The sequence below is a fragment of the Neophocaena asiaeorientalis genome, unplaced genomic scaffold (genome assembly GCF_003031525.2).
Source record: "Neophocaena asiaeorientalis asiaeorientalis breed wild unplaced genomic scaffold, Neophocaena_asiaeorientalis_V1.1 scaffold19, whole genome shotgun sequence".
In the NCBI taxonomy this organism is placed as follows: domain Eukaryota; kingdom Metazoa; phylum Chordata; class Mammalia; order Artiodactyla; family Phocoenidae; genus Neophocaena; species Neophocaena asiaeorientalis.
The window spans coordinates 8,157,794-8,176,904 of record NW_020173388.1 but is presented as its reverse complement, the minus strand read 5'-3'; the positions used below and the strand labels follow the sequence as shown (position 1 = coordinate 8,176,904).

Below are 19,111 nucleotides of genomic sequence, written 5' to 3'. Positions count from 1 at the left end.
TACCTGATCTCTAAAAGAATAAAAATACACTGATAAAAATACTAAACATTCTCATACATCACTTGTAACAAATGAAAATTGTAAACTACGTTCAAAAAGTATCATGGGGGCTTCCCTGGTGGCACAGTGGTTAAGAATCCGCCTGCCAATGCAGGGGACATGGATTTGAGCTCTGGTCTAGGAAGATCCCACATGCCACGGAGCAGCTAAGCCCGTGCACCACAACTACTGAACCTGAGCTCTAAAGCCTGCAGGCCACAGCTACTGAGCCCGTGCACCACAAGTACTGAAGCCTGCATGCCTAGAGCCCATGCTCCGCAGCAAGAGAAAACACCACAATGAGAAGCCCGCGCACCGCAACAAAGAGTAGCCCCTGCTCACCACAACTAGAGAAAGCCCACACGCAGCAACGAGGACCCAACATAGCAAAAAATAAATAAAATAAAATAAAAATTTACTTTTAACAAGTATGAATATAAGCCATGATCTAATTACTGTGGAAGATGTCCAGTGACCTTTTTTTATGGGATTATAATTAGCACACAATATTATATTAGTTTCAGGTGTACAACACAGTGATCCAATATTTTTATACATTATGAAATGATTACCATAAAAGTCTAGTTACTATCTGTCAGCAAAGTTATTACAGTATTACTAACTATATTCCTTATACTGTATGTTACTTCCCCATGTCTTATTTGCTTTACAGCTAGAAGACTGTACCTCTTAATCCTCTTCACCTATTTTATCCATCCTCCTACCCACCTCCCCTCTGGCAACCACCAGTTTGTTCTCTGTACCTATGAGTCTATTTCTGTTTTGTTTTTGTTTGTCTATTTGTTTTGTTGTGTAGATTCCACACATAAGTTACATCATACAGTATTTGATTTTCCCTGTCTGATTCATTTCACTTATTTTTCTCTGTCTGACTTACTTCATAGTACCCTCCAGGTCCATCCCTGTTGCTGCAAATGGCAAGAGTTCATTCCTTTTTATGGCCAAGTAGTATTCCATTGCACATATATACCATGCCTTCTTTATCCACTCACCTATCAAAGAACACTTAAGTTGCTTGCATATCTTGGCTATTGTAAATAATGCTGCAATGAACACTGAGGGGTATATATCTTTTCGAGTTAGTGTTTTCATTCTCTTCAGATAAATATCCATAAGTGGAACTGCTGGATCATATGGTAGTTCTATTTTTAATTTTTTGAGGAACCTCCATATAGTTTTCTATACTGCACCAATTTACATTTCCACCAACAGGGCACAAGGGCTCCCTTTCCTCCACATCCTTGACAACATTTGTTGTTTCTTGTCTTTTTGGTAATAGCCAATCTAACAGGTGTGAGGTGATACCTCATTGTATACAATTTGATTTGCATTTCCCTGGCGATTAGTGGTATCAAGCATCTTTTCCTATGTCTGTTTTATGTCTTCTTTGGAAAAATGTTTATTCAGATCCTCCGCCCATATTTTAATCAGGCTGTTTGTTTTTTGATATTGAGTTGTAGGAGTTCTTTGGATATTAACCCCTTATCAAATATATCATTTGCAAATATCTTCTCCCATTCAGTGGGTTGTCTTTTTGTTTTGTTGGTTGTTTCTTTTGCTGTGCAAAGGCTTAGTTTGATGTAGTTCCATTTGTTTATTTTTGCTTTTGTTGCCCTAGCAACATATCCAAAAAGATATTACTAAGACTGATGTCAAAGAGATTACTGCCTATATGTTCTAGGAGTTTTACCGTTTCAGGTTTTACATTCAAGTCTTTAATCCATTTTGAGTTTATTTTTGAATATGGTATAAGAAAAGTAATCTAAATAAATCTGCTGCATTTCTATATACTAATAACAAACCATCAGAAAGAGAAATGAAGCAAACAATCCCATTTACAACTGGAATAAATTTAACCAATGAGATGAAAGACCTATACTCTGAAAACTATAAGACATTGAGGAAAGAAAATGAAGACAACACAAATAAATGGAAAGATATACCATGCTCATGGATTGGAAGAATCAATACCATTTAGATGTCCATACTACCCAAAGCAATCTAGAGATTCAATGTAATCCCTATCAAAATACCAATGGCATTTTTCACAGAACTAAAACAAATAATCCTAAAATTTGTATGGAACCACAAATGACCCCAAATAGCCAAAACAATTTTAAGAGAGAATAACAAAGCTGGAGGCATAACACTCTCTGATTTCAAACTATACTACAAACTTATGGTAATCAAAACTGTATGGCACTGGAATCAGTGGAACAGGATAGAGAGTCCCCAGATAAACCTATGCTCATACAGTCAATTAAGCTACAACAAAAGAGGCAAGAATATACAATGGGGGAAAAGACAGTCTCTTCAATAAATGGTGTCGGGAAAACTGGACAGCTACACGCCAAAGAATGGAACTGGGCCTTTTTCATATACCCTATCCCTAATGGAGTAAACTGACAATGTACTTCCCTGTTCTTTGCTCTACCCATCATCATCATTATCTGGACCATCTATGATAAGTAATGCTGCTCTTTTTTAAAACAGATGCAAATTCACTGACACTCCTCCCCTTGAATCTGAGTGGGATTTTGATTCCTTCAACTAATATAGTACAGCAGAAGGGATACTATGTAATCTCTGAGGCTAAGCCCGAAAAGGCCAAGTACCTCCTCCCTTGTTCTTTTGGACTTCTCATTCTTGGAACACTCCTTCTTGGAACCTAGCCACCATACTGAGAGAAGCTCCTGCCAAATGCAGAAGCCACATATAAGTGTTCTAGTGCAGAATTCCTGCTGAGTCCAGCCTTCAAATCATCCCAGCCCAGGAGACAGATATATGACTGAGAAAAACTCTCAGATGATTCCAGCCCTTAATTGTCCAAGTTGCTCCCAGGTAGCAAGTTTTCCAAGAGCCCAGATATTGTGGAATAGATATTCCCACTGTGCCCTGTCCAATTCTTAGCCTACAGAATCCACGAGTGTGATAAAATGGTTGTTGTTGTGTGCCTGTAAGTTTAAGGTAGTTTGTCACACAACAGTAGATAACTGGGACATATAATTAATATACTACACCATTCTTGACCACCTCATTCTCATTTCATTCATCTCTAATCCCTGTCAACTCTCTTCCTTCCCTTAAATGTTTCTTATTCATTTCTTCACTCATCCATCTTTTCACCATGTTCAGTTCATGAACCAATCTGTTCACAGGAGTAGTTTCAGACATTCATATATAATCATTCATTCTGGCATTTATTGCATAGCCATGATGTATGAGGAACTACGCATGAGGTGTTGAGGTGGTTACAAAAATGAGAAAGGCATGATTATTACTCTAGAGTGGCATAGGGAAAAGTGACTTAAAAACAAAGAGCTACAATACAAGCTGTTGAGGGCTATAAAAGTGATATGTACAAAGTGTTCTGGAACACTAATAGCCCCTAAAAATCACTAACATGTAATCACTAAAGAGATAACAATTACCCCTCTTCGAAGTATGGTGGACCACTTCAATGTGGATATGACATATGAAGAGAATTTTGACAGATGGCTAGAGATACACCAACACATAAATAAAAATAGATGTTAATATTCTGGTCTATATAATCACTTCCATGTATAATATATATGAAAATTTTCTTTCTTAAAAGTTGCTTGATTTTAATCTGAATCATAAAAAGGAAATAAAAGTTTTTAAATGGCATGTGTTCACTCTGTCATTCTCAGAATTTTTTTTATTGGAGTATAGTTGCTTTACAATATTGTGTTACTTTATACTGTATAATAAAGTGAATCAGCTATACATACACATATATCCCCTCTTTTTTGGATTTCCTTCTTATTTAGGTCACCACAGAGCATGGAGTAGAGTTCCCTGTGCTATATAGTAGGTTCTCATTAGTTATCTATTTTATACATAGTATCAATAGTGTATATATGTCAATCCCAATCTCCCAATTCATCCCACTCCCCTTTCCCCATTGGTATCCATACGTTTGTTCTCTACGTCCGTGTCTCTATTTCTGCTTTGTAAATAAGATCATCTATACCATTTCTTTCAGATTCCACATATATGCGTTAATATATGATATTTGTTTTTCTCTTTCTGACTTACTTCACTCTGTATGGCAGTCTCTAGGTCCATGCATGTCTCTACAAATGACCCAATTACATTCCTTTTAATAGCTGAGTAATATTTCATTGTATATATGTACCACATCTGTATCTATTCCTCTGTTAATGGACATTTAGGTTGCTTCCATGTCCTGCCTATTCTAAATAGTGCTGCATGAACATTGGGGTGCATGTGTCTTTTTGAATCATGGTTTTCTCAGGGTATATGCCCAGTGGTGGGATTGCTGGGTCATACGGTATTTCTGTTTTTAGTTTTTTAAGGGCTCTCCATACTGTTCTCTTCAGTGGCTGCATCAATTTACATTCCCACCAACAATGCATGAGGGTTCCCTTTTCTCCACACCCTCTCCAGTATTTACTGTTTGTAGATTTTTTCATGATGGCCATTCTGACCGGTGTGAGGTGATACCTCATTGTAGTTTTGATTTGCACTTCTCTAATAATTAGTGATGTTGAGCATCTTTGCAATTCAAGCTGTTGACAAATGTGTTTGTTGGCCATCTGTATGTTCAGAAGTTTTATACTGGCTCTCCACTATGAGTTTTAATTTTGCATATTTTGTTAGTGTAGAAAAGAAGCTAAACAGAAAAGCAGTAGCCTTAGTTACAGAAGAATGACTCTTTTAACTATATATATTCTTCACTTTACATACGAAATGCATTCCAAGTACATGGCTGAAATTAAAATAAATTTTAACTAGAATAATGTGCCAATATGGATTCAATTATAGAATTAAAAATACATTTGCATGGGGAAAAACGTTTATTCGATACACATGGTACAAATCTTTGGAAAGAAACAAGGCCATTCTAGGTGTTAAAGAATTGAGAAATGGTTTCATGAAACTTCCAGAATTTGTCAACAGCTTGAATTCAAATCTAGTATTTTTTTATTCTTTTTTTTTTAACATCTTTATTGGGGTATAATTGCTTTACAATGGTGTGTTAGTTTCTGCTTTATAACAAAGTGAATCAGTTATACGTATACATATGTTCCCATATCTCTTCCCTCATGCATCTTCCTCCCTCCCACCCTCCCTATCCCACCCCTCCAGGTGGTCACAAAGCACGGAGCTGATATCCCTGTGCTATGCGGCTGCTTCCCACTAGCTATCTACCTTACATTTGGTAGTGAACTTTCATTTCACCATCATCCTATTACTTTCAACTACCTTCTCCAAAACAAATGTTTCCCACACATAAGCATTCCCTAACCATACAAAGATTTTGACTCTAGACAGTTCTCCTTTGGGGGTGATATCCAAGCATAAAATCTTTTTTTTAATTTATTTATTCTTTTTTGGCTGCGTTGGGTCTTTGTTGCTGTGCACGAGCTTTCTCTAGTCGCAGAGAGCGGGGGCTACTCTTTGCTGCGGTCCGCAGGCTTCTCATTGCAGTGGCTTATCTTGTTGCAGAACACAGGCTCTAGGCGCGCGGGCTTCAGTAGTTTTGGCACGCAGACTCAATAGTTGTGGCTCGCAGGCTCTAGAGCGCAGGCTCAGTAGTTGTGGCGCACGGGCTTAGTTGCCCCGCGGCACGTGGGATCTTCCCAGACCAGGGCTCGAACCCGTGTCCCCTGCATTGGCAGGCAGATTCTTAACCACTGCGCCACCAGAGAAGTCCCCCAAGCATTAAATCTTAATATCATGTTTTGCCAACAGATGATTGCATATTTCAGTGTGTCTGAAAATTCCATTTGAAAAATTATATTCTATAAAATAGATGTCCAATTTTTTCCAGTGCTGTGTGAAATTGTAAAAAATCAACTTTACGTAAATAAGAATACTGATATTTGGATAGCCACACAGAATAAATTAGTTAATATCTATGTGTGTGTATACATGTTATACAGATATATAAATATCCATTCTGTTCCACAGCAATTTCTCAAAAGCATATTTCCAAGTATTTTTCCCCCTCTGAATACACTGTCTTAACACAAACCAAGCAAAAGAAAGTATAATATTTGGCATGATCTAGCAACTGGTACACTGCCTGAAACACAATACGTATGCAACAAGTATTAGATGGCTTAATGATTTCCGTTTATTTAAGCCTCAATGGTATTTACTTCAGCAACCAAACCTCAAAGGTAACGGAAGCATCTACTTCAGCCCTCTCACCATATTTAGTTTCTCTTATTGTCACTGGACAGACTTGCAGGAAAATTCTTTTTCAAAAGTACATCCATCTGCATTTCAAATCAGCATGGTCTTTGTCTTTGAACCATAAATCAACAAAAAACTAACAGGATCTTTTTCTCCTCTGAAATGTTCCTGAGGGTTAATTCTGCCCTATGCACGAGGTTCTTTTTTCTGACGGGGCTGGCAGCTCAGAGTTTACTCAACCCAGAGTCCCACACATCTCTGATGTTGAGAACTGACGGTGTTTCCTCCAAGCTCTCTTGTGCTATCTCTTCAATGTGACAGGTCTTTGTCCGCCACTATTCCGAATCTCTTGTTAACATGTAAAAGTGAGCCTCATGGTATAGAAGAACCTTCTCTGCCCTTAACTGACAATGCAACGGAAAGCAAAACTCACAAACTCTGAGACCCTATGATGTCATCTCTAAGATTAATGCACTGAAGCTGATGAGCTCTAACATAGTCTTTAGCCCTAAAATTCTATGTAGCTCAACATTTTAGAAACCCACCTGTTCCCTATATTACTATAGTATTAAACACAGAAAATTCAACCATCTAGAAGGCAGGCCTATACCTTTGACATGTTAACTCTCAAAATTTTAATATGTTCCCTGACAGAGCTGCAAATGACATAAACAATGGTTCTTTAAACATTATACTAAAGATTCCTTTCCCTATGTCACCCTCCGTTACCTTATTTCACCGACTGCTTACGTTAGAACTTCTGGCTAAGCAGCATGATTTAGTAGAAGGAACCTGAACTTTTTTCTTTTTAATTGAAGTATAGTTGATTTACAATGTTGTGTTAGTTTCATGTGTAGAAGAAAGTGATTCAGTTATACATATACAGATTCTTTTCCATTATAGGTTATTACAAGATATTGAATATAGTTCCCTGTACTATACAGTAGGATCTTGTTGCTTATCTATTTTATACATAGTAGTTTGTATCTGCTAATCCCAAACTCCTAATTTATCCCTCCCCCACCCACTTTCCCCTTTGGTAACCATAAGCTTGTCTTCTATGTCTGTGAGTCTCTTTTTGTTTTATAAATAAGATCACTTGTATCATATTTTAGATTCCACATATAAGTCATATCATATGATATTTGTCTTTCTCTGTCTGATTTATTTCACTTAGTATGATAATCTCTAGGTCCATCATGTTGCTTCAAATAACATTATTTCATTCTTTTTTATAGCTGAGTAATATTCCATTGTATATATGTACCACATCTTCTTTATCCATTCATCTGTCCATGGACATTTAGGGTGCTTCCATGTCTTGGCTATTGTGAATAGTGCTGCTATGAACATTGGGGTGCATGTATCTTTTCAAATTACGGTTTTCTCCGGATACATGCCCAGGAGTGGGATTGCTGCATCATATGGTAACTCTATTTTTAGTTTTTCAAGAAACCTCCATGCCGTTTTCCATAGTGGCTTCACCAATTTACATTCCCACCAATAGTGTAGGAGGGTTCCCTTTTCTCCACACCCTCTCCAGCACTTATCGTTTGTGGACTTTTTAATGATGGCCATTATGAACAGTGTGAGGTAATATCTCATTGTAGTTTTGATCTGCATTTCCCTGATAATTAGTGATATTGAGCATCTTTTCATGTGCCTATGCGCCATCTGAATGTCTTCTCTGGAGAAATGTCTAGGTCTTCTGCCCATATTTTGATTGGGTTGTTTGGTTTTTGTTACTGAATTGTATAAGCTGTTTGTATATTTTGGAAATTAAACCCTTGTTGGTCACATTGTTTCCAAATATTTTCTCCCAGTCCATAGGCTGTCTTTTCATTTTGTTTAGTTTCTTTTGCTGTGCAAAAGCTTATAAGTTTGATTAGGTCCCATTTGTTTATTTTTGCTTTTATTTCTATTGCCTTGGGAGAATAACCTAAGAAAACATTTCTACGATTTATGTCAGAGAATGTTTTGCCTACAGGAACCTGAACTTTTGAGTCTGACCGACCTGGCTCTAAATCTTAACTCTGCCATTTATTAGCTGTATAACTTCATGCAAGTTACTTAACTCCTCTGAGACTATTTCCTTACCTATAAAATGAGGATAATGATACCAACCTTAAAGGAGTATCATGAGGTGTAAATCAGAAAAATGCATGTAAAGTTTCTTAAAAACAGCAAACAGGAAAGCACAGTCAGTTGGTTTTGCCATACCTTTGTTCTGAACTGATACACATCTACACATTCAACTGTTAACTGAGCATCTGCTAAATGCCAGATATGTTATCAGGTTCTGGGACACAAAATAAAGCATAAGACACATCCAGTAAGGTGTCCACAGCCTAGGAGAAAGGACATATATGACAGAAGCCAATGATGTCATTAATCACGTGATAAGTGCTACACCACAGATGGATACAAGCTTCGGCTCTGCCCAGAGGTAGGAGGTGGAAAGATAATCAGATAAGATGATGTCTGAGCGGGGTAAAGGCTGAGTTAGTTGTCACCCAAGGAAGATAGTGGAGCAGGGGCTCAGCCTCATGAAATGCAAGGTGAGTCTGAAGAAAAACAAACAGTAAAAACAGCTTCTATTCATTTAAATATATTCTATTTCAGTAATCCTTCCTCTCCCCCATTCCCATCCAAATACGCACACATACTCTCAAAGGAGAGAATGCTATTTCCACTATCAAAAAGAAATCGAAATCCAAAATGATTCCTTTCCAGCCTTGTGTTTGTTTGTTCATTCATTTTTCAACCAAATAAGGTTTGTTTAAAATCTACTGTATACCAAGCGCTGTGACAGAGATACAACAGTGCAAGGGAAAACACAGGCCCTGCCTTTTTGGAGCTTACACTCCAGTGGGCTTTCTCTCTAATGCCTTAAAGAGCCCTCCCCTGAAACATCCTTCTCAAATGCCACACAGAGGACAGGGGTGTACCCAGGTTATTCATATTCAGGTTATTTGATTACAGAAAATGAGAGCTGGGCACTCCAATAATTAGAAATCACTAGGTCCAAACCTCTCTACTGATAATATAAATATCAGAGTCCAAAAAAGCTGAGTTGACAAATACTACCTCTCTCTCTTTGTTCATTAATACTGTTATCAGTATCTTAATTTTTAAAAACTACTCACCATAGCAATTTTTTAAGAACTCTAGGCTAAAATTATGGTTTGTTTTTTTTCTCAATGTCATTCAGAAGGTAAGGTTTCACACACACAAACACACAATCACACAGTCCTTTAACTTTTAAAACTGCACCCCCAGGCTTCCCTGGTGGCGCAGCAGTTGAGAAGAATTCGCCTGCTAACACAGCGGATATGGGTTCGAGCCCTGGCCCAGGAAGATCCCACATGCTGCGGAGCAACTAAGCCCGTGCACCACAACTACTGAGCCTGCAAGTCACAACTACTGAGCCTGTGTGCCTAGAGCCCATGCTCCGCAACAAGAGAAGCCACCGCAATGAGAAGCCCGCACACCGCAACGAAGAGTAGCCCCTGCTGGCTGCAACTAGAGAAAGCCCGCACACAGCAATGAAGACCCAACGTAGCCAAAAATAAGTAAATAAATTTATTTAAAAAAAAAAAAAAACCTGCACCCCCACTCAGTATTTCATTTCATTAAATGAGTTCGTACACATAAAGCACTCAGAAGAGTACGTGGCACTTAAGAGTCATGTGTTTCCTCCTAGTGTTATCATTTTAACTTATTTTTTGTAGTGTTACTACTAATCACTATGAAATTAAAATGTGCAAGAGTCTCGCAGCAAGTACCACTTTATGAATAAATAAATAAAAGCAGAGAGAATGTCACCAATATAACAACAGCAACAATAATAATACCTTTGAGACTAGAAATCTAGTGTCCTTACTCCCAGACTTCTATAGTAAAAGTCTGGCTACATTAGATAGCTGACAAGCTACATTAAAATTTTTATTTTTATTGATTTATAATTTATACCTTGTGTACATCCAGTGAGAAACTGAGACACGTTACAATAAAAATACATGAACAATAGCAGCACTATTTATCATAGCTAAGACACGGAAACAACCTAAATGTCCATCAACAGATGAATGGATGAAGAAGATGTGGTACATATATACAATGGAACAGTACTCAGCCATTAGAAAAAGAATGAAATAATGCCATTTGCGGCAACATGTATGGACCTAGAGATTATCATACTAAGTGAAGTAAGTCAGAAAAAGAAAGACAAATACCATATGAGATCACTTATATGTGGAATCTAAAATATGACACAAATGAACTTATCCATGAAACAGAAACAGACTCACAGACATAGAGAACAGACTTGTGGTTGTCAAGGCAGAGGGGAGTGGGGGAGATGGATTGGGAGTTTGGGATTAGGAGATGCAAACTATTTCATATAGAATGGATAAACAACAAAGTTCTACTGTACAGCACAGGGAACTATATCCAATATCCTATAATAAAACGTAATGGAAAAGAATATGAAAAAGAATATATATATATAACTGAATCACTCTGCCGTACAGCAGAAATTAACACAACATTGTAAATCAACTACACTTCAATAAATTTTTTAAAAATACATGAACAAAATTTAACCAAGGATGTGTGAGGCTTATGCACTGAAAACCAAAAAATGTTGAAAGAAATTAAAGAAGACCTAAATAAAGGGAAAGTCATCCATGTTCATGGATTGAAATTCCTAATATTGCTAAAATGAAAAACTTTCCAAATGGCTCTATAGATTCAATGCAACTCTATCAAAATTCCAACTGCCATTTTTTTTTCTTTTTTTGTACAAATGGACAAGCTGATCCTAAAACTCATACAATAATGCTGAATAGCCAAGTTAATCTTGGGGAAAAAAAAAAAAGTTGGAGGACTCACATTCCCAATTTCAAAACTTACTACAATATTACAGTAATCCAAACAGTGTGGTATTACATAAAGATAGATACACAGATCAACGACATAGAATTGGGAGTCCAGAAGGAAGCTCATATATCTATGGTCAACTGATTTTTGATGAGCATGCCAAGACCATTCCATGAGGAAAGAGTAGTCTTTTCGATAAATGGTGCTGGGACAACTGAATATGAATGAATTTAGACGCCTACTTCACACCACAAACAAAAATGATTTCTAAATGGATCAAAGACTTAATGTAAGAACTCAAATCAAAAAACTCTCAGAAGGAAACGTAGCTGTAAATTTTCATAATTTTAGATTAGATAATCGTTTCTTAAACATGACACCAAGAGCACAAGCAACAAAAGAAAAATAGATAAATTGGACTTCAACTTAAAAACTTCTGTATGTCTAAGGACACTACCAAGGAAGTGAAAAGACAGCCCACAGAATGGGAGAAAATATTTGCAAATGATATACTCAATAAAAGTCTAGTATCCAGAATATATAAAGAACACTTACAACTGAACAACAACAAAATTTTAACAGGTAATCGACTTAAATAGGCATTTCTCCAAAGATGTACAAAAAGCTAATAAACATATGAAAAGATGCTCAGCATCACTAGTTATTAGAAAAATATAAATCAAAAGCACAATGAGGGGGCTTTCCTGGTGGTGCAGTGGTTGGGAGTCCACCTGCCGATGCAGGGGACACGGGTTTGTGCCCTGGTCCGGGAGGATCCCGCGTGCCGCGGAGCGGCTGGGCCCGTTGGCCATGGCTGCTGGGCTTGTGTGTCCGGAGCCTGTGCTCCACAGTGGGAGAGGCCACAACGGTGAGAGGCCCACGTACGGGAAAAAAAAAAAAAAAAGCACAATGAGATCCTGCTACACACACACTAGGCTATAATCAAAAAAAGGAAAATAAGGATTGACAAGAATATGGAAAGACGGGAACCCTCAAATACTACTAGTGTAAAGTGGTGCAGCCACTGTGAAAAACATTTCAGCAGTTCCTCAAAAGTTAAACACAGAGTTAAGCTATGACCCAGCATTTCCACTCTTAAGTATATACCCAAGAGAACTGAAAACATATATTCACACAAAAGCTTGTATACTAATGCTCATGGTGGTATTAGTCATAAGAGCCAAAAAGTGGAAATGATCCAAATGCTCATACACTGATGAATGGTGATAGATATATATAGATATATTTATTTATTTATTCTCTCTCTCTTTATATATATATATATATATATATCCATACAATGCAATGTTATTCCACCATAAAAAAGAATGAACTACTGATACACAGTACAACATGACTGAACTTTGAAAACATTATACTAAGGAAAAGAAGCCAGGCACAAAAGGCCACAGGTTGCATTGATTCCATGTATATGAAAAGTCCAGAATAGGCAAATCAATAGAGGAAAAAAAGGAGATTACTGTTTGGATGGGATGAAGGAAGAATGTGGGGGGCAGGGGAGAGAGTATAGGGTTCTTTTTTTTTTAATTATTTTTTTAATTTATTTTTTGCGGTATGTGGGCCTCTCACTGTTGTGGCCTCTCCCGTTGCGGAGCACAGGCTCCGGACGCGCAGGCTCAACGGCCATGGCTCACGGGCCCAGCCGCTCCGCGGCATGTGGGATCCTCCTGGACTGGGGCACGAACCCGTGTCCCCTGCCTCGGCAGGCAGACTCTCAACCACTGCACCACCAGAGAAGCCCTAGGGTTCTTTTTTGAGTGATATAAATCTTCTGGAATTAGATAGTGGTGGTGGTTATACAACATTGTAAATATACTGATACTAAAACCCACAGTATTGTGCTCTTTAAAATGGTTCAAATGGTGGTTTTTATGTGACCTGAATTTATTCTTAATAAAAGAAATTTAAGAGAAAACACAGGCACAACATGTAAACAATATACAGATGAGAATTAAAGGTAAAAGGAGAAATTAGAAACCAAAAGGAAGGAATAAAACAGAGTGGAACCAAAGCTTATGTGGAGGTTGGTTCTCACATCAGCATGTACAGCAGAAACTGAATATAATCAAAATTAGCCTTGAACATTCCACAGAAGACATGGCCATACTATCTCTGGATAAGTCCAACACAGTATCAGCAAAAATGTCCACTAGCACTGGAAGTTATATTAGTTAGCTTTTGATGAGAATGACCATCACCAAAAAACCCCACTCCATAACTACTAGCATAAAAACAATAAAAATGTATTATTGCTCCTGATTCTGTTGTGTGGGCAATTCGGGCCTGCATGTCTAGGACGGCCTCACTCACATTTCAAGCACTTGCAGGCTATCAGCCAGGACACCTCACTTCCCTTCCATGTGGTCTCTTCAACAGGACAACCTGGATTTATACATGTAGTTCTCAAGGTTCCAAGAGCAGTAAGAGAGACCAAGCCCCAATACACAACACATTTCACGTCTCTGAATGATTTACCTTTGCTATTATCTCAATGGCCAAAGCAAGTCACATGGCCAAGCCCAGATTCAGAATTGGAGGTGATTCTTCAAGGTGGAGTACGTACGGGGAAAGGAGTTATGGAGGACTTTTTGCAAACAATCTAACAATCTAGCAGAGAGAAAAACAGATTTTTGGTTATTTGATTTAGTATCAAATAAAGTATCAATAGTTGGTTTGGACTCAAGGGACAGTTTGTGTGAAAAACTTATCTTTAACCACTAAAATCACACTTGGCACTATGAGATGCTCATGGAAAAACCTTGGCAGACTAAGACAAGGGAGAGGGAGGTTCCTGCATCTCCCAGTGCACACACCCTCTGGGGCATATGCTCCCAGAGTAAAATGGTAAATAGAAGCATGGACACTCTTTAAATTGTTGTTTCTCTAAAAACAGAGCTACCATATGATTCAGCAATTCCATTCCTGGGCATATATGTGGAGAAATTGTAATTCGAAAAGACACATGCACCCCAATGCTCACTGCAGCACTATTTACAATAGCCAAGACACAGAAGCAACCTAAATGTCCATCAACAGAGGACTGGATAAAGAAGATGTGGTACAGGGGCTTCCCTGGGGTGCAGTGATTAAGAATCCATGTGCCAATTCAGGGGACACGGGTTTGAGCCCTGGTCTGGGAAGATCCCACATGCCGCAGAGCAACTGAGCCCGTGCACTGCAACTACTGAGCCTGCGCTCTAGAGCCTGTGAGCCACAACTTCTGAGCCCACGTGTCACAACTACTGAAGCCCACGCGCCTAGGGCCCGTGCTCCACAACAAGAGATGCCACCGCAATAAGACCACGCACCGCAAAGAAGAGTAGCCCCCGCTCGCCACAACTAGAGAAAGCCCGCACGCAGCAACAAAGACCCAATGCAGCCAAAAATAAATTAATTAAATGAATAAATCTATTTAAAAAAACAGAAGACGTAGTATATATATACATTGGAATAATACTCAGCCATTAAAAAAAGATTGCTGAACTGTTCCTTTTTCAGAAACATAGATACCATCCAAATTTTTTCTGATATTCTTGTTTTTAACTGTTGTGGCTTGCTGAATCAAAGCAGCTGAATTTGACACAAGTTCAATGTCGTTTCCTTCAATAACCAACTCATCTTTCTGGGCTTGAGATACTGAGTAAGCAATGCCGGGCCTCATCCAAACCCCGCAGATGTATTTTTCACCCAAAAAATTTTGGATTTCAACAAGAGAAACATTCTCCTGAATAACAGCATTGATGGGGAAGTGAGGAAGCACAGACCTCATCCAGTAACAGAAGCCCAGGATAACACCGTTGATCATGTTCTGTACGTGATTACACATCGTGCGAACAGTCGCCAGTTCCATTCTATTTCCCCACCATTTGTCAACCTGGAGCCTCTTCTTTTTCTTTCCAAGGAGACTGAGTTCTACACTAATGTGATTGAAGTCCCTCCACAGGGTGCCTCTAGGGCCCTTCACAATAACTGTGCATCCCTTCAAAGTAATGACATTTCATGGAATGTCAAGTCTGATGGCTGAGAATGGTCTTCATTCTCACAGTAGATGCGGCAGAGTGTTAAACACGATCTTAAGTTCATTTTCAACAAAAGTTGAATGAAATTCAGTTTAAGACTTACTCTCCAACATGTGACAGAAATGTAAATATTACATTAATGATAAAATAATCAATATATTTGTTGTAAAAGTGTTTGAAGGCTAATAGGTACCACCTTTCTGACAGGCCAAGTATTTTCAGATATACCCTCCTGCAAGACCTAATGTAACAAAAAACAGCAACAGTTCCAAAGATCTACAGCTTCACATTAGAAACATTTAAATTTTGAGATTCTGACTTCATCTGATTTACGTCTTGCTTCTTGACTTCATGATAGTTCTGCTAACTTTGAATTAACAGTCCTCAGACTGCTATATATAAGAATTACTAAGACCCTAGCAGATGTCCTTTTCAGTATTATTTCCACCAAATCAGAAAGCTGTAAAAGGCAGAGTGGCGACAGATGTGGCTCTCAATTCACAATATGAATTGGATGAGTAGACACCAATAATTTAAACGAGTGAAATAGCAAAGCAGATTCAAAGCAAGTGGACAAAAAATCTTCCAAGGCTGTAAAGACACTCTAAGACAGGGTACTGCGTTTCTTCACACCGCCATCCTCACCCACCACACACAAAGCACAGACCCCAGGAAGGCTGATGAAAACAGTTGCTTCAATACCACCAAATGTACACTTAAACTTAAACAAAATACATTTAAAATTACCATTTATTAAATCTAGTTGCTTTACATTATACTTTCCAATTGAAGTAACAGTGGCTTAAAAAGCATAAAGGGCAAAACTTCTACCTCTCAGCTGGAATTCCAGAACACGTGCCTGATCTAGGATCTACTGAATTGATCAAAACATCAAGTCATACTGGTATAGGAACCTGGATGAGGAAGTGGCACGTTCATTCACATTCCCTTCTTAGCTCTGCCCAGGACCTGCCAAACTTGCTACCCATGTCAAAATCTAAGAAACTGAATTTATCAGCTTTTCTACCATTTTAAGAAAAACTGAACACCACCAACAGAGACAGAGTAGTTCCAAAGAGGTCTCTCCTCTACAACAGAAGTTGAATGAGCCCAATACAGAGGCATTCAGTCTGCCCAGTGTCACAACAGAACTCATATTCTTCCCTACCCTGGAGATGGCTGAAACTGTTCCAGTGGTAAATATACGTCTTCATTCCAAAATGAGAAATAAAACACAGCACCCAAGTACACACTGACTAAGTTTATTCTAAATTCTCAATCCCATCCTCTCTTGCCATTTCAAACATTTCTGGCCTACAGTTTCCCCCTCTTCGGTGCACCTGTTCCTTCTCTACTAGATCATCCCCTTTGGTACAGCAGCATCACTTACGTTCCCAAACATAAATCTTTGCCATGACCCACGTTCACCTCCAGCTGCCATATCACTTCTGAGTCCCTTTACAGCAAAAGCTCTTGAAAGACAGGATTAGGGTTGCTGTCCCTGCTTCTCAATTCATGTGCTTTCCTCAAACTGCTCCAGTTGGGCTTCTGTCTCCATCATTCTACTAAGACTGCATTTGTCAAAGTCACCAAGAACAGCCTTGTTGCCAGACCCAATGGTCACTTCCCAGTTCTTGTCTCTCTCAACAGTGTTAAACACAGCTGACCATTCTCTCCTTGAAATGCTTAGATTCTCTTGGTTCTCTGGGACACCAGAGTTTCCCGGATTCTTCTCCAATCTTAGAGTCTGCACCTTCTCGGTCTCCTTTGCTGGCTTCTATTTTCCTGCTTTACTTCTAAACACCGGTGCACACCAGGGCTCTATCCTGGGCTTGCTTTGCTTCTTCATCTATACCTCCTCCTCAGGGGCTGCCTCATCCAGCTGGATGGCTTGAAATACCATCTATAGGTTGATAACCCTGAAAGCTACATCTTTAGCCCTGTCCCCAAGAACCTCAGATTTATATATTCAACTGCAAACCTGACATCTTTGACTATCTAACAAGTATCTCAAACATAACATGGCTAAAACAGAGTGCTAGATAGTCCTCTAAAATTTGTTCTTTACCTAGTCTTTACTATCTGAGTAAATGGCCTCACCAGCTGCCCAGCTGCCCAGCCAAAAATCTAAGAGTTATCTTTGATTCATTCCTCTCTCTCATACCTCAATTCTAATCTATCAGCATGGTCTTCAGACTGTACCTCCAAAATATTCTAAACTTGAATATTCAAGTCTCTACTTCGCTTTTCTCCCATTAATGCAGTAGATTGATTGCACTAATGGCCCTGATTTTTCATGCCTCTCTGCATTTTTTCACACCTCTCTGTATCCTTGCTCTTTGACAATGCCCTCCTATACTAACTGTGGATGTACTCTTGCAACTTGCCTTGACCAATGGGACAGTAGCAAATTTGACACAAGCTAAGGATTAAAAAGCTGATTACTCATTTCTACTTCCTTTTTGCTTCTTTGTGGTCACCATGAGACTATGACTGGGCCAGCCTGAGAATAAGCCCAGGCTAGCCTACTAGAGGGATGTAACATAAACACACAGAGGAGAGCAAAGTTGTCCCAGTTGTCTCAGCCGAGGCCATCCTAGATGGCTGACAGCCAGCTGGCCCTGCCAAACACATCAGGAAAACCAGGCAATATGGCAGAGCTACCTACCTGACCGACAGCTGATCATAGACAGGGGGAGGCTCAGTCAAGATCAGCTGAGCCTGGCCCAGAACGGCAGAACTACCCAACCATACCACTGACTCAAGCAAAAATAAATCCTTATTCCTCTATGCCACTAAGTTTATGGGGATGTTTGTTGCATGGCATTACTGTGGCAATAACTGATACAGCCACCATCATCCCTTGTCAGGACTACTGTAGCATCCTCCTACTAGGTCTCACTATTTCCTTCCTTATCTTCTTATAATCCATACTCCATTCATCAGTCAACACAAACTTTTAAAAACATAAATCAGCTTATGTCCTCAGTCCTACTTGAACCCCCTAATGGGCTCCCTGCACTCAGACTAAACATCTCTTAACTTAGCACATCACCTACTTGTCCAACCTCATCTAGTACCACTCCCTCCCTGACCCACTATGCATCCACACCAGCCTTCTTCCTGTCCTTCACACACAGCAAACTCACAGCATGGGGAGGCCTTTGCGAATCATGTTCCCTCTACCTAGAAAATCACTCCACCTGTTCCCTCTTGCTCACTCTCTAACCAATAACTTCTTAAAACTCATATTTCAGCCTAAATGTCACTTTCGCAAAAAGGTCTTCCCTTGACCACACAATCTAAAATAGATAACCAGTCACTCTGATTAAATTAAAACAGGGATTTTAATTTTCTGCATGATATTTATCACTATATGACACTTCTATTGTTTTTAATTGTGTGATCTCCCCACTGATTGTGAGTTCCACACAAGCAGGAACCTAGTCTGTGTATTCACCACTGGATCCTCAGCTCCTATAATAGTTCCTTCACATAGTAAGTACTCACTAAATACTTGAAGAATGCTACCTGACATGGAATAAATAAAAGATCCGATCCTTTCTGAGATCAGAGGGGTATTTTTTTCATATTTGTTTTATTTATTTTGTTGCGCCGGGTCTTGGTTGCGGCATGTGTGCTCCTTAGTTGTGGCCGGTGGGCTCCTTAGTTGCAGCCTGCAGGCTCCTTAGTTGTGGCATGGGAACTCTTAGTTGCGGCATGCACGTGGGATCTAGTTCCCTGACCAGGGGTCAAATCCGGGCCCCCTGCATTGGGAGCGTGGAGTCTTAACCACTGCGCCACCAGGGAAGTCCCTGAGATCAGCTTTTTACAAAGAGAAAGAGCCAGGCAAGCTGAAATGGCAAGAGAAAAAAGACAGACTGATTCTGAGAGGAAATTTTAGAAGCAAAGAAAAAAAATAAACTCACCTAATATAAAAT

At 39.1% G+C, this 19,111-nt stretch overlaps 1 protein-coding gene and 1 pseudogene across 4 annotated transcripts in view; both read right to left on the bottom strand.

Moving 5' to 3' along the window:
• The window catches only part of TEC (tec protein tyrosine kinase), a 136,724-nt gene that overhangs the window by 100,692 nt on the left and 16,921 nt on the right, over window positions 1–19,111 (bottom strand). The gene's annotated exons all lie outside the window — the stretch shown is intronic.
• LOC112400770 (60S ribosomal protein L9 pseudogene) lies at window positions 14,609–15,188 on the bottom strand (annotated as a pseudogene).